The sequence below is a fragment of the Orcinus orca genome, chromosome 3, assembly GCF_937001465.1.
Source record: "Orcinus orca chromosome 3, mOrcOrc1.1, whole genome shotgun sequence".
NCBI classification, from domain to species: Eukaryota; Metazoa; Chordata; class Mammalia; order Artiodactyla; family Delphinidae; genus Orcinus; species Orcinus orca.
The window spans coordinates 147,016,080-147,031,252 of record NC_064561.1 but is presented as its reverse complement, the minus strand read 5'-3'; the positions used below and the strand labels follow the sequence as shown (position 1 = coordinate 147,031,252).

Sequence of the window (15,173 nt, the reverse complement as noted above, 5' to 3'; positions counted from 1 at the left end):
CTGTTTTTCTCTTGAATTGTTAAAATAAAGCTGGTTATCAATGGATATAGCTATTTTCAGAAGCTATTAACAGGAAAATTCAAGCAGAGTTGGTTCTGTAGATGTGAAAGAGTAAAATCTGTCTGGGACTGAAGGACTGAAAATCAGCTTGGACTGAAAAAGAAAAAAGTAGTCCTGCCATTAATCATGCTGGGAGGACAGACACAGATAAAACCAGCTGCAAACTTAACAGGAAACATTGTTTCTTCCAAGGTCATGCAGCTATAAAATGCCATCATGAACCCCCCTCTTTGTGTGACCACTGCTTTGTTACTAATGATGCCTCCAGCCCTGCTTTTCTATTCTCACCCATCTATTACTGGAGATTACTAAACCATCCCTGCTTCAGGATAGCACCCAGTTCCTATTTTATCCCTGCTTCTCCTAATCCTGCTGCAGAAACAGCATCCAACCCAGAACTGGTCTCCCTTCCCTGAGAGCTGCCTCAGAATCCTTCAGCAGGAACCCAAACCTTGCAAAGATGGCGCCCTCTTCCCCCTCTGGAGAGCACCATTCATGTTTCCTCTGCAGTGCGCTCCCATGCTTGCAAGTCAATAAATAAGAGTTTGTCAAACTACAGGTTTGAGTGTGGTAGACTGGATGGTTGAGCCTCACCAGATGTCAAGTAGAAGTTGGAGAGTTTGAATGATTTTCTTGGATATTTGGAGTTTTAAAATAAGATTTCCCAAATGCCAGCTGTTGTTTTGGTGATATATAAATTATAAGAAAAAATGTCTTTAAAAAAAAATCGAAATCCTTTGAGACATAATGAAATAAGTATCTGAGTGAGGTTTCATGACTTCATCTAAAGCTGAAAATTTTCAGTAATAAAAATTCTTTCAATGATAAGAGACATTACTTTTCTAAAAGACATGACAGTTTTGCTAAGAAGAAATAAATTTCCATCAAGTGTTTAAGTTTTAACAAGTTGAATGATCTCTGGGGTTTCTCTTCTGTATCAAACCTTGAATCTCCTTGGCAAGTACCCAATACAAACATTTATTTGCCTTCACTCTTCAAACAGGTATTGTATTGCATATATACCAGTAGTATTTGATTCAGAAGAGTACTACACGTATGGCCTATTTCTGACATATCTACTTCAGTTCTATGCATTGCAGCTTCAAAATTCATTTTATATCTGATGGGAAAATCCTTTCCGACCATCCTCATCTTTTTTTTTTCAAAATAGTCTAAATTGTTTAGACTGTTTATTCTGCCAAATACATTTTGTTAAAATGTGGTTCAATTCTAAAAGAAAATTATATTAAATGCTCCCCATGGTAACTTTATTAAAAATAACATTAAACTGGGCTTCCCTGGTGGCGCAGTGGTTGAGAGTCCACCTGCGGATGCAGGGGACATGGGTTCTGTGCCCCGGTCCAGGAAGATCCCACATGCCGTGGAGCGACTGGGCTCGTGAGCCACGGCCGCTGAGCCTGCGCATCCGGAGCCTGTGCTCCGCTAATGGGAGAGGCCACAACAATAAAAGGCCCGCCTACCACAAAAAAAAAAAAAAAAAAAAAAATAACATTAAACTTCTAAATTAATTCTGAAACAGTTGAATTTATAGTCTCAGGACTTAGCATGCTTGTGTTTTTCAAATATTATTTTGTTTCTCAGTAAAGGTCCTTTTATAGATGTGTACCTAATAGTTTTACTATTTTAAATACAAGGTTTATTGTTTTTCTTTCTTTTTAAAATTTTTTTCATTAACAGAAACTGCCTTTAGAACTCTAACATGCTATTAACTGTGGTACCTCACAGATGATAAAAATGTCAATCAAATTATCCAACTCATTATTTTTCTTTAATAAAGATAATACTCATGACAGGAAAAGTTATAAAATGCAAAAAAATACATAGACCATCATACTCCTAATAGGCCATGGTATCATCTTATTATCTAAACATATTAGCAATTATATCCCAGCTTGTTAAAAAAGTTCTCCCTTCTATTCTTGTCCCATGTTGTGGTAGGCAGGATAATGGCCTCTCAAAGATGTTCATGTCCTAGTCTCTGGAACCTGTGAATATGCAAAAGGAAACTCAGGTTTCAAATGGAATTAAGGTTGCTATTCAGCAGGCCTTAAAATAGGGAAATTGTCTGGATGGCCCCAGTCTAATCACAGGAGTCCTTAAAAGCAGAGAATCTTTCTCGGCTTCAGTCTGAGAAGGATGTGAAGACAGAAGAAGGTCAGAGAAATGAGACATTAGAAGGGCCGGGCACTGCCTGCTTTGAGCCAGGAAATATGAGTGGCTTCTGAAAGCAGGGAAAGTCTCCGCCACAGCCTCCAGAAAGGACTGCAGCCCTGCCGACCCCTGGATGTTTTCTCAGATCCGTGTCAGACTTGTGATCTACATAACTGTGAGATAATAAATTTATGTGTTTTATGCCACTAAGTTTGTGATAATTTTTTACAGCAACAATTGAGACTAACACAGGTCTTTACATTGATCTGAACAGTACTGAATAATAATGTCAAATCTGGGGTGGAGAAAGAGACATTTAGGTCCAAAAAAACAAATGAGGCTGCCTTCCCTCAGCAACAAACGATACAAGAATTCTCCCCCACTTCATTAAATTTCTAATCTAGTTTTATTGATCTGATTTCTAATGATATATTTTAACGCCTCATATTTCCTTTTTCTGGTTTCCTTCATTTATTTTTATTTGTTACTTTCTTGACATACCATTTTCAAAGGGTTATACAAGATTTCTCCACATCCTTTTTTTTTTTTTTTTTTTTTTGCTGTATGCGGGCCTCTCACTAACGTGGCCTCTCCCGTTGCGGAGCACAGGCTCTGGACGCGCAGGCTTAGCGGCCATGGCTCACGGGCCCAGCCGCTCCGCGGCACGTGGGATCCTCCCAGACCGGGGCACAAACCCGTGTCCCCTGCATTGGCAGGCGGACCCCCAACCACTGCGCCACCATGGAAGCCCTCTACATCCATTTTTTAAGGAACTTTGAGGTGGCATCTTCTCTAATGGGTTCTTATTTGAAAGTCATAATCCCCTTAAAGTATTGACCCCTTCTGGTACGTTTACCATCGTATCTCTTTATACCTGTTACGACAAGACTCGGGTCTTACGTTCATATTCTTATTTTCATCTTTTTTTTTAAATAAATTTATTTATTTATTTATTTTTGACTGTGTTGGGTCTTCGTCTCTGTGCGAGGGCTTTCTCTAGTTGTGGCAAGTGGGGGCCACTCTTCATCGCGGTGCGTGGGCCTCTCACTGTCGCGGCCTCTCTTTTTGTGGAGCACAGGCTCCAGACGCACAGGCTCAGTAGTTGTGGCTCACGGGCCCAGTTGCTCCGTGGCATGTGGGATCTTCCCAGACCAGGGCTCGAACCCTTGTCCCCTGCATTGGCAGGCAGATTCTCAACCTCTGCGCCACCAGGGAAGCCCTTATTTTCATCTTTTGATTTTTCTCACATTTAAGCTCTATGTCTAAAGATAGATATTATATACTATATGTAGTATATATATATATAGTATATATATATACTACATATAGTATATATAGTATATATAGCTAATGACCTTGCCCCATTCTCCTCAATTTCTCTCTGTAGAGATCCAATGGTCGTGGGTAGGGTGAATATCAGTTGTTGTCTTTCCAGTAGCCCTTTCTCCTCCTTTTTTAATGGCACAGTGCTCTTAGACTAAACCACAGTGACCTGCCGGTTCCTAACTAACAGGTAGTACATAAACCAAGATTCTGTCTCTCCTGGGAATCTGAGTCTTGAATAGAATGCCATGGTGGTCTTAAAGTTGAGTTGTGGGCACTCAGAAGAAACTGTCTCTGAATTTCTGACTGAGATGCTGAAAGCTGTCATAGTTCAATTTTTTTTCTGAGGCATGGTTATCCTGTTTTCCCTTCTACTGTGTGAGCTATGCAACATCTTCCTTTTAAATACGTTTATTTACTTAATTTAACCAGAGCCAGTTTCTAATTAGCCTCAGACTGATAAACAGAAGATGGTGATTAAGATGATATATAATATTCTCACCTATTTCCGTGGATTAGTGCCAGTGTTTCTTTGTATGCTATCTTAGTTAAGAATCTTTTAGTTCCACTGTAAGACTGGAGATAACAAGAAGAAAGAAAATATACCAATAAGTATGAAAAATAAGAATAAGAACACATTCTTAGGGGATCTCCCCAGTGACTCCGTTGTCACCAAGTGTGCCTTCCAGTTAACTCCTGTTTTCTCCAACCTGTGAGGCTGCACACAATGGATGTTGGAGTGAGATTAATAGAGTGGTGTACCTTTTGCTTCCTGTTTTGCAGTAAGGATGTCAGCAAACCTCTTTCCCAAGTCAGTCCTATGTAATCTCAAATTAAGTAAAATCTTCTAGCAGCCATGGGCCTATGTCAACCCACTCCAGCCCTCAGCTGCCAAACGGTGACATATAAATGAGGAAAATGTCCATGTAATAATGTGACTTAATGGTCTACATGGCAAACAGGGCAAGACATCCAATGACAAGGAAATGAGTGGCAATGAGGGCAGTCCTTGAGGGAAAAGCCAGAATGACATACTGGCATCAGATATGCTAAGTGATAGACACTATGAAGTAAGATTTAATAGTGAGTTCTTTTGGCCAGAAGAACCTTTCTCTAACCCATTAGAACACCCACTACCTTGCCCCACCCCCCAAATGCACATTTATAAATCTGAGTTGCCCCTATCCCCTTTACTGGAATTAATCTTTAGGAGAAAAATTTCAGGGCCCAGTCACCAATGTATATAAAACTTCATTTACCCTGAAGGGAGAATAAAAGAATTTTTTGAAAAGTTACTCAAGCATCTCTGAGAATCTAAAGAAAAGTTGGAATACCTAACCACAAGAATTGCCTCAGAGAAACTGAGAAGTAGGAGTGCGTGTACCTTCCTTCTGTAATTCTACCAGGAATTTAACTTAATCTATACAGTTGGGGAGTTGTAATCTCCTTATGTGAGAAATGGTTGTGAAAAGACTTTAGAACAACAATCTACGGTAATATGTTTGGCAGACAGAAAAGACACATCCTACCTCAGGACCCTCACAGCTGTAACATTTTTTAGTTTCATTGTAGTGCTTCTTTTCTTCTTTGTATTTCCTCTTTTCCCACCTAACCTCCATTATTCTGATTTTTACTTTCTCTGCCTTTTGTTTTTTTCTATTTCTTAGATCATTCAGTTGCATTCTGTAATTTTGAAAATTTATTATTTTAATATCTTTTGATCAATTTTTCTCTTAAAACTTTTATCATATTTTAAATTGTTTCATTATTCTCCAAAATTTTAAAAGTTAAAAAGGATCAATGGTTTCCTCACCAGTGTTACCTTTCTTTTATATATACGATATATGAAGTGTGAAAGCAAGTTACAAAAACTAGAGTGAGAACATCTTATTGTTATAGAAATAATGTGTATATAATAAATTTATACACCAATGTCTAAATCTAACTACCAAATTGCAAAAAAAATTTAAGGAAAGAGGAACAGAGTAAGTCAAATGACAACACAAAGGAAGCAATCAACCAAATCCAAAATGTGGGAAATTCTTCAAAACAATGGACCTAATTTCTTCAACCATACATGTCATAAAAATAAGTGGAAGGAGAAACGATTAAAGACTTAAAAATTTGGTTTGTTACAAAATTCTTGTATCCTCATTTGCAAACAAGCACACAAAGACAACTGTTAAAATACATTTTTGAGAAAATCGTGGAAATTATATTAAGGAGTAATTAACTTTGTTATGCGTGATAATGGCATTGTAGCTATATATTTTTTAAAACCTGTCTGTTAGAGATGCACACTGAAGTATTTTCTGGTGAAGTGTTACGATAGGTGAAATTTGATTTAAAATATTCCAGCCCTGCTTGTCAAACTGTATGCTTTGGAATGGGATGGGGCGATAGATAACAAGATTGACAGGATGTTGATCATTATTAAACATGGGTGATGGGTACAGGGGATTCATCATACTCGCTCTCTACTTTTATATATTTTTGAAAATTCCCATAGTATGGATGGTGAGTTTATAGGTGATTAATCTCTTCTTTTTAGTATTTTCTAATTTTTTACTACAATGAATAAGTATTAGTTGTGCAACAATAAAATTTTTAAATATTTTAAAGTTATGTCCTATATTTTAAATGCATTCCCATTTCTAATAGAATTTGTTCATCTTTTATGTGCTCCTGCCAGTTATTCAGGTTTTGAGAAATGAATTTTGACATTATCAGGAAAGGTGCCATCTTCCATCACAAGGCAGTTTTGTTTTGGTTTTTGGTTTTGGTTTTTTTTGTGGTACGCGGGCCTCTCACTGTTATGGCCTCTCCCATTGCAGAGCACAGGCTCCGGACGCGCAGGCTTAGCGGCCATGGCTCACGGGCCCAGCCGCTCGGCGGCATGTGGGATCTTCCCGGACCGGGGCACGAACCCGTGTCCCCTGCATCGGCAGGTGGACTCTCAACCACTGTGCCACCAGGGAAGCCCTACAAGGCAGTTTTGAAGTTCAGTTGAGATCACATTTCTGAAAATGTAGTGTAGCCATCACAATATTATCCAAATGTATTGGTATTTGTTATTGACTTGCTTCTTGCTTTTCTTTCTGTTTTCTTTTTTCATATTACAATCCAAACTGTAAGCACATATACACAAATACATGCACTTTCACCTTATGTTCTTCTCCCTGAGATGCAACTAAAATCTCCTTTGAATAACTTCTAGATGCAGGGAAATTATCCTCAGATAACTTTTCATATTTCCCTTAAGAGTATCCCTATTAGAAATTGTCATGTTCTCCTCTCAAAAGAAAGCAGCACATTCTCAAGAGATAAATGTAAAATATCTTGGTGCATGGAAAATACTGAGGAGTAGTAGTAGTAATAATAATAATAATTTGCTTTCCTCTCCACGCCCTTCAGTTTCTCTCTTTCTGCTTCTTCCATTTGTCTCAAGCCTTATTGTTATTGCCCTGCCCCTATCCTCCTAGTTCTTCCAGGCATAATGGTCCATTTCATTGGGCCTATTAACTTGATTTCTTTAAGCCTTTTCCTCTGTTGCTTTCCTCTACTGATGTATCCATATATTCTTTTCCTCTTTCTACCTTTCCACTGCTAGACTTAGATAAAACTTCTTTACTAAAAAGAGCTATGGTTTAGGTGCTTTCTTCTTTATGCATATAGTTTCATTTGCAGCCATATTACCTGTCTTCCTTCACACCACCTCTATCAACAGAAATCTATTTTCTTTGTTTTTGGTCTCATTTCATTGACTGCACTACACAGTCTCATGTGGCTTAAAAAAAAAAATAACAGTCATTTGTTTTGGGCAGAGTAGCCAATTTATTTCTTTAATTTCCCATTTTATTTTTTGGTTTGAAACTGGCCTATGTCCCTCTTACTTTGTTTTCACCAGTTACTTAGAGCCCACAGAGCCTACAAGGGACCCTTGGGGATTGTAAATCTAACTCCTTCATTCTAATGATGAGAAACCAGAAACCCATGTTTCCTGATTCCCGGTCCAATGCTGGAACTCTTCTCATGACACCTCAATTCATCATACATTTTAGTAGTCATAGTTTATATTTGCATAATACTATTGCCTTTGTAGTGACTTTCACATCTATCTTCTCATTTGCCTATAGTTTAAAAGCCACTCCTGAGCACTAACTCCTAATCGTATCAGCCACACCTTGGGATGCACCTGTGACTGCACCTCCTTACTCTAGGCCCTCAGGTAACAGCACCGAATCCTACACTGCATTTTCTTTAATGCTTTCTCACCTTGTTATATGCTCTATTATCATGGTAATATTCGCCTTCAGTTCTCTGTGGAAGCATTAAAAATGTGCATAATAGATATCCTTTTAAAATATTATCTTAATAAACAGCACTTGGGGTGGAGGGGAGCTGGATGAGTAAAGGAAGGGTATACTTCCTCCCAAACAAACCCACCAAGGACCTCCTGCAAAGAGCAATGACAACAATCCGGGTGAAGGAGGTTCACTTCAACAACAAAAGCGTAAGAGCCCGGATACTCCTAGATAGACCACACATTACCTTTCTGTGGCACCTCAGTGTTTCCTAAACCTTTTCACACACCGTCTCTTTTTTCTTCTCTGGGGTGCCCCTTTCTAGTCTACACATAGTTCTTTTTTTTTTTTTTTTTTTGTGGTACGTGGGCCTCTCACTGTTGTGGCCTCTCCTGTTGCGGAACACAGGCTCCGGACGCACAGGCTCAGCGACCATGGCTCACGGGCCCAGCTGCTCCGCGGCATGTGGGATCTTCCCAGACCGGGGCACGAACCTGTGTCCCCTGCATCGGCAGGCGGACTCTCAACCACTGCGCCACCAGGGAAGCCCTAGTTCTTTTTTTTATATATATAAATTTATTTATTTTTAGCTGTGTTGGGTCTTCATTGCTGCACGAGCTTTCTCTAGTTGCGTTGAGCAGAGGCTGGTCTTCGTTGCGGTGCATGGCTTCTCATTTCGATGGCTTCTCTCATTGCCGAGCATGGACTCTAGGTGCATGGGCTTCAGTAGTTGTGGCTCGCGAGCTCTAGAGCGCAGGCTCAGTAGTTGTGGCGCGTGGGCTTAGTTGCTCCACGGCATGTGGGATCTTCCCGGACCAGGGCTTGAACACGTGTCCCCTGCATTGGCAGGTGGATTCTTAACCACTGCGCCACCAGGGAAGCCCCTACACATAATTCTTTTTTCTAGAAATCAGTTACTTCCTTTTCTGCCAAACATGCAGCACTTTTTGCTTTGTTATTTTTTTCTCAGCCTGAGTCAGAAGGGACAGGGAGGAAAAATACAGCTTCAGGTCTGTTCCTAAAGCCTGCAGAACCAGTAGGACCAGAAGTGGTATTTTTCACCTGGGTATTCTTAGCATCTTGCACTGCTCCTGCCACCTGCAGGTGCTCAGCGTGTGTAGAACGATGAAGAAATGAAAGACCTCAGTGGGATTTCCACTCTTCACACGTTCTCATGCAGCCCACCTCCCTCTAGAGTGTGTTGTTCTACCTGTTTAGGTAATTTACCAGTTGCTTTTAGACACATTTATCATTTAGACCATGTTGTCTTCATCTCACCAAGTATTGATTCTTAATACAACCCCCGAAGGAAAGCAGGGAACTTTACAGAAGTGGTTAAAAAAGAGAGAAATTAAGCCATTTGTTTAAAATCACATAACAAGTAGGTGACAAATCCTGAACTAAACAGAACTCAGGTCTCTGGCTGAAGGTTCAATGCTCTTTTCATTTCAACTACGTTGCTTCTCAGGAATAATAAAGATTTCCATAGCACAGTCCAACTAATAAAATAATGGATGTGGAAATCGATCCATTGCACAGAAAGCATTTGACCACATGCCATCACGATCCTCCTTGGGTGTTTTGTTTATATACTTTAGTTGGGTGGCAGGCAGGTAGCACAACAGCTCTCAGAATGAATTGAGGCCACAGTTTTATGTGGCTGAATGTGTTGAGTCATTTCCCTTAGTTCACACTTCTCCCTCACTCTGTCTTCTAAGTTATTATCATGGCTTTAATCTCGCCTTTATTTTGACAGTTGGGATTTGTTTTAGCCGTTATCCAAATGAAATATTGATTCTCACTTATGAGCCCCTAATCCTTCCCCAATGGAATTGGCTATTTATTTGATACAATAGCTAAGTCAGTAGGATTAAAAACACTTTACAAAGACATTAAGGAGTTGTTTACAAAAACGACAGTTAATTTACAGAAAATAGAAACTGAAATTTGAGATGATTGCCGTCAGATTTCTCTAATATGTACTCAGCTCTTTTTCCCCTGTGATATAAATTAAAAGCCTTTTTTAAAAAGACTACTACCATTCAGGTGAAAAAAAAACCAGCCAAATCACTGAATTAGCTGGTAGACATGGCTTCTGGGCTCCAACTATTTTTATATTCTTTTGTAATATAGTCGTTATTTCTTCAGGGCTCTATAATGTTGTACTTAACTAATACCCAAGAAAGAAAACTATCTAATTTCATTATTTATTACTCCCTGATTTTAATCTTTTATTTGATAAAAACTCAGCTTGTTTTATATGTAAGTATTATTAGTAGCCTAAAAATGACATTTCTGAATGAACAGGACGAATCAATTTGGGGAACAGAGAATCAGGTCATCACTATCAGGGGAATTAGCAAATAGAAGGAGTCTGTCCAGCTGGAGGGTAGGCAGGTGGGTCGGCAACATGAAAATATTGGAGAAGCTTGTTGGAAGGACAAGACCTAACACAGTGGATCTTTACACTTGTAAAATATTTTGCTTCTTGCCTCCGCTTGAATGCCCCTTGTCATTTATTATGACTGGATTTATTGTTCCAATAGGGTTGTACCTAGTGTTTTGACCACAGTCAGAACAAACAAATCACTGGATCAAGCTGAAGGCTTAGATAAATTATATAGTAGGGATTCATGCTCAGATTTGCTCTATTGCCCTCTCAAATTTCTCTTACCATCAATCCATCCAACTGGTGTTCTCTGAAGGTCATCAGAGGTCAATATAATTTCAGTAAGGTTTTAACTGAAGGTGGCCTTAACGTTCAGTGACATTCAGCCATGTTTACAACTGAGAAGCCACTCCCCCTGTTGAATGGTCACCTTATACAGGAGTCACCCAGTTTGTGTCCCATTTCCCAACAGCGCCCATGTTCTGATACATTAACCATTGATTTCCATAAGCCCAGCTCCCCCCAACACTGATGATCTGAAGAATCTGAATTATTTCCTTGTCTTCGTCAAAGCCATTTCATTTCTTGTCGTCACATTTTTGCTTACATTGTTTCTATCTGGAATGTCCATATGTATCTACTTCATCTTCCATTTCATCATTCCATCATCTACATGCTCTACAGATTACCTATTATCAGAACTGATCTTAGCTGACTCTCCATCAAAGTGCTTTCCCCGAACTCACCCTGAAGTAACATTTTTCTCTGCTAAATCACTGCTTGTCCTACATTAGTGCATGGCTTCTCTAACTGTCATGAAACGGAGTAGATGGGGAGAAGATGGAACTTGAAGCAAAATCTGCTCATTTAAGGCAGATTCTGGGAGAACAGGCCTGGCTGGAGATGATGTACAGTCTAGATGATATTTTCAGAACCTGTAGATGGTAACAACCAAAAACCAGTGCGAACCCAGGCAAGCTGTCAGTGCAGGACCCAAAATTAGGTATTTCAAAGAGTGGATAAATCAACTTGGGGAACTGTGTTAGTAAATAGAAGGCAGACAGGCAGAGGTGTGGTACAAAACTATTGAGGAAAATGGCTGAGAGATAGCAAGACTGATGCATGGCCTAAATTGTTAAGAAATTAAGCCTATTACTGAGTCACTGAATCAATTATAGGGGCATAAGACAACATAAGAACATAGATGAGGTCAGGATTAGCAGCAAGGGTGAAATACTATTGAGTTCTGAAGTAATGAGCTAGAAATACTTAAAGCCTTCTTGCCAAAGGTAAATATAAAGGACATTTATTGGTTCTGGGTGAATTTCAGGTCTTTTGTTAAGAAGCCTAGAACAAAAATATTCTCTTCCTTTGAAAGTGAACAGTGAAGCATAAAATCCCAAATATAGCTGCAGGTTCCATCACCTACTGATTTGTGTATGGAGCATGAAAGGAAGGCTCAGAAACAAAAGCATATGGAAAAACGAAGGTGGCATTTGCTTGCAAAGAAATATGAGGAAGTCAACTTCAGAAGAAGTAGCCCAACAAAATAAAAAACAGGACCAGTCTTTTAAAGTAAACAAACAATATTATAAAGACTGTCAAGTGTGTTCATGGTGGCAAACAGCAATTTTATCATGGTTACCATACTCACAAAGTTCATGATATATCTTCAGACAATCGCCTTGTCGACAATAAAGTCATTTTTATTGAGTTAGCAATTTAAAGAAAATACTCAAAGTTTTATTTATTTGGGGGACTAGATAGAACCAGACAGACAAAGCCTTTTATTTTTTATTTATATCAGAGTGAAGTGTGAGGGTTTTTTTTTTTCTTTCTTCAGTGGTGGGATGTGGTACATGTGCTTACAATGGTGGCAGTGCCAGGTGTCACTTCTGCTTTTACAGGCCTTCCTGTGGTCATGTTTCCTGCCCATAGGACACATTTGCCTACCTACATTTGCTTAACATTTTCTCAATCAGTATTATTGATTTTATATTTTACTTTGACTCATTTTATTTGCATAGATGTAACAAGAAATGTTGATTAATATGTAATTATCTCTTTGTATGGTTTTTTAATGGAACAATATGATACTAAGATTCAAGAGTTTACTTCTATCTGTAGGTTTGTAAGGCCCTATGGTTTGTTTTTTGTTTTTGGTTTTGGGTTTTTTTGCGGTACGCGGGGCTCTCACTGTTGTGGCCTCTCCCGTTGCGGAGCACAGGCTCCGGACGCGCAGGCTCAGCGGCCATGGCTCACAGGCCCAGCCGCTCCGCGGCATGTGGCATCCTCCCGGACCGGGGCACGAACCCATGTCCCCTGCATCGGCAGGCGGACTCTCAACCACTGCGCCACCAGGGAAGCCCAGGCCCTATGGTTTTAATTTATTTCTATGTGCTTACTAGTTCAGTTGAGAGCAGACTAATCCATCCAATTCATTCTACCTGATTCTGTCTACAGTACTTATAATTTTAAGGGTGTCCTTTTTATAAAAGATACTCAAGTTTCTTACTGTCCTTGTCCTGTCAAGAAGTGGCATCCTTTTCCACCTCCAAGGCTGAGTTCCCTAGTCCATAGAGCAAGTACCAGATCAGGTTCCTGAAGGATGCTGTAGGCATCACTTCTGCATGCAAAACATAGAACATGTTTTTATTACTGGGTCTGTCTTGTCTAATTAAATGGAATTTGTAGCATGGTAATGGTAAACATTTGATTTTTCCAATTATATTCAGGTAAAAAAGAAAACCAGTTCTTACTGAACCAATACAAATAACTACATTGTCATGAAAAGTAAAGGTCTTTATTAAAAGTAACTTTGGAGGGGGGGGAAGTAATTTTGTATAATGTTTAACCATTACAACTAATTTCATGAGTGTTTTAATAGACAAAGCCAAATGTAGCATAAGATTTTACAAAATCATTAACTCTATTTTTTCTTGGAAACTTATTAGTTTCAATTCTATATAAAGAATTTTCATAAGGTATATTTTTCTCAACACTGAGAATTCCAATTCGGAGTGTTCCATTTAGTTTTTACACAATTTAATCTTAAATTGAGGGTTAGAAATAGATTCAGAAGAAAAAAAGGGGTTCTCTCGTGTTCATTAAAATAAAAAATTAGATTAACCCCAACTAAATCACTTTATTAAGTCCCTTTAGTCCTAAGCAATTACTTCTTCTTTTACTGGTCTTGAGCTGTGCAGTCTACCTTCATGAATTCACCTGCTTCTACATAAAAGACTTGGAAGTCCTGACTCATTCACTTGGTATAGTTAGAATATTGTTTGTGAGAACAAGGTCAGCTCATTTGGGAGGCTGATATCCATGAGTCAGTTTCCTGTGGTATCAAGAGTATCTACCGCGTCTGGTACAGTTCTTACTGAAGCTCTTTTGACATTGCTTCTAGAGGCCTTTGTTTTAAAGAGAAAGAAGATGTTGATAACAAGACCAAAAAGTCTGGTTTATTTTGCGTCATAGTAAACAACCTCACAATGAAGGAGAATGAAATTCTCTTTTGAGGTATAATACAAATTCATTTAATAAAACTTTTATCAGTGAATGCCATAAAAGAACAAGCATATTAAGGACAATAGGAGAATTCTAATACATCTCTAGGGCCTTTAATTTACCCCATAAAGTATATATTATTACTGTCACCAGTTGATAAGGTTATTTTAAAAAAATTAATTGGTGGACAGTTATTATACCAGTCTTTGTACATGACCATAAATATGCCTCAATCCAACCTGAAAAGTACATAATTGTTGCAATGTAGCCACAGTAATTATAAATAATTATTGTGTTTAATTAATCTAGGACTATTTTTACTTGTTAGGTGTTCTTATATTGTGGGCTTGAAAAGCAGAACGACTCCCACTGGGAGTGTTGAGCTAATTAAGAATCTGGAGAATGAAAAATATCACCTTTATTTCTTATTTCTTCTTGTATATGGCTAGAAAGCAGATCTCTGGGGTTGCCCAGTGGTCATCTAGGAAACCTAGAAATATTGTATTCATAAAAAAAATCTTGGGCTTGCCTGGTGGCGCAGTGGTTGAGAATCTGCCTGCTAATGCAGGGGACACAGGTTCGAGCCCTGGTATGGGAGGATCCCACATGCCGCGGAGCAACTAGGCCCGTGAGCCACAACTACTGATCCTGTGCGTCTGGAGCCTGTGCTACACAACAAGAGAGGCCGCGATAATGCGAGGCCTGCACACCGTGATGAAGAGTGGCCCCCACTTGCCACAGCTAGAGAAAGCCCTCGCACAGAAACGAAGACCCAACACAGCCAAAAATAAATAAATAAACTCCTACCTGCAACATCTTCTTAAAAAAAAAAAAAACTTAATAGTCTGCTATTTTCAGTTGGAGGGTTAAATTTTGGAAAAGTAGTATCAAAAAGAGTGTCAACAATAGAGGTTGCAGAGTCAAGAGCCCTGCCATCAGGTAACCCCAGGTGGGCTCCCAACTTAGTTCAGCATCCCAGCTGCAGTGGTGCCACTCTGGGAAAGCACATCTCCTAAAAGGACAAGAATTTTTGCTAGCCCCCTACAACTCCACCCCAGCCTATTACACCCCTGCGCCCGCCTTCCCCTTGAATCTCTGTCCGGGGATCAGGTACTGGTGCTTAAGTTGGGAGCTGTCCTGTGAAGGGCAGAATTAAGTAAATTCATCTTCTTCTGAAGCCTTAAGTTTGATTGCGGCCCAGGTGGCACTACCCGTGATTTTCCAGCAGAGGTTGTGGAAACCTTGACCAGTAGCTACCGACCACTCCCCCAAGGGGTTTGTGAGACTGGGCTTTCCCATTGTCAATTAGTGGGAAAGTTCATGTAAATGTGTCCCTGCCTTAGACTGTACTGAGATATGGGGCTTCTGTCTGTCAGAAGACAGACAGCAGGTGATGGGACACTTCAAAGAAAAAA

At 39.4% G+C, this 15,173-nt stretch overlaps 1 non-coding gene across 1 annotated transcript; it reads right to left on the bottom strand.

The window, feature by feature from the left end:
- Window positions 1–1,762: 1,762 nt before the first annotated feature.
- LOC117200001 (small nucleolar RNA SNORD28) lies at window positions 1,763–1,836 on the bottom strand. Its single transcript, XR_004481379.1, has one exon. It is a non-coding gene; the product is annotated as a small nucleolar RNA SNORD28 (small nucleolar RNA).
- Between the last annotated feature and the right edge of the window lie 13,337 nt (window positions 1,837–15,173).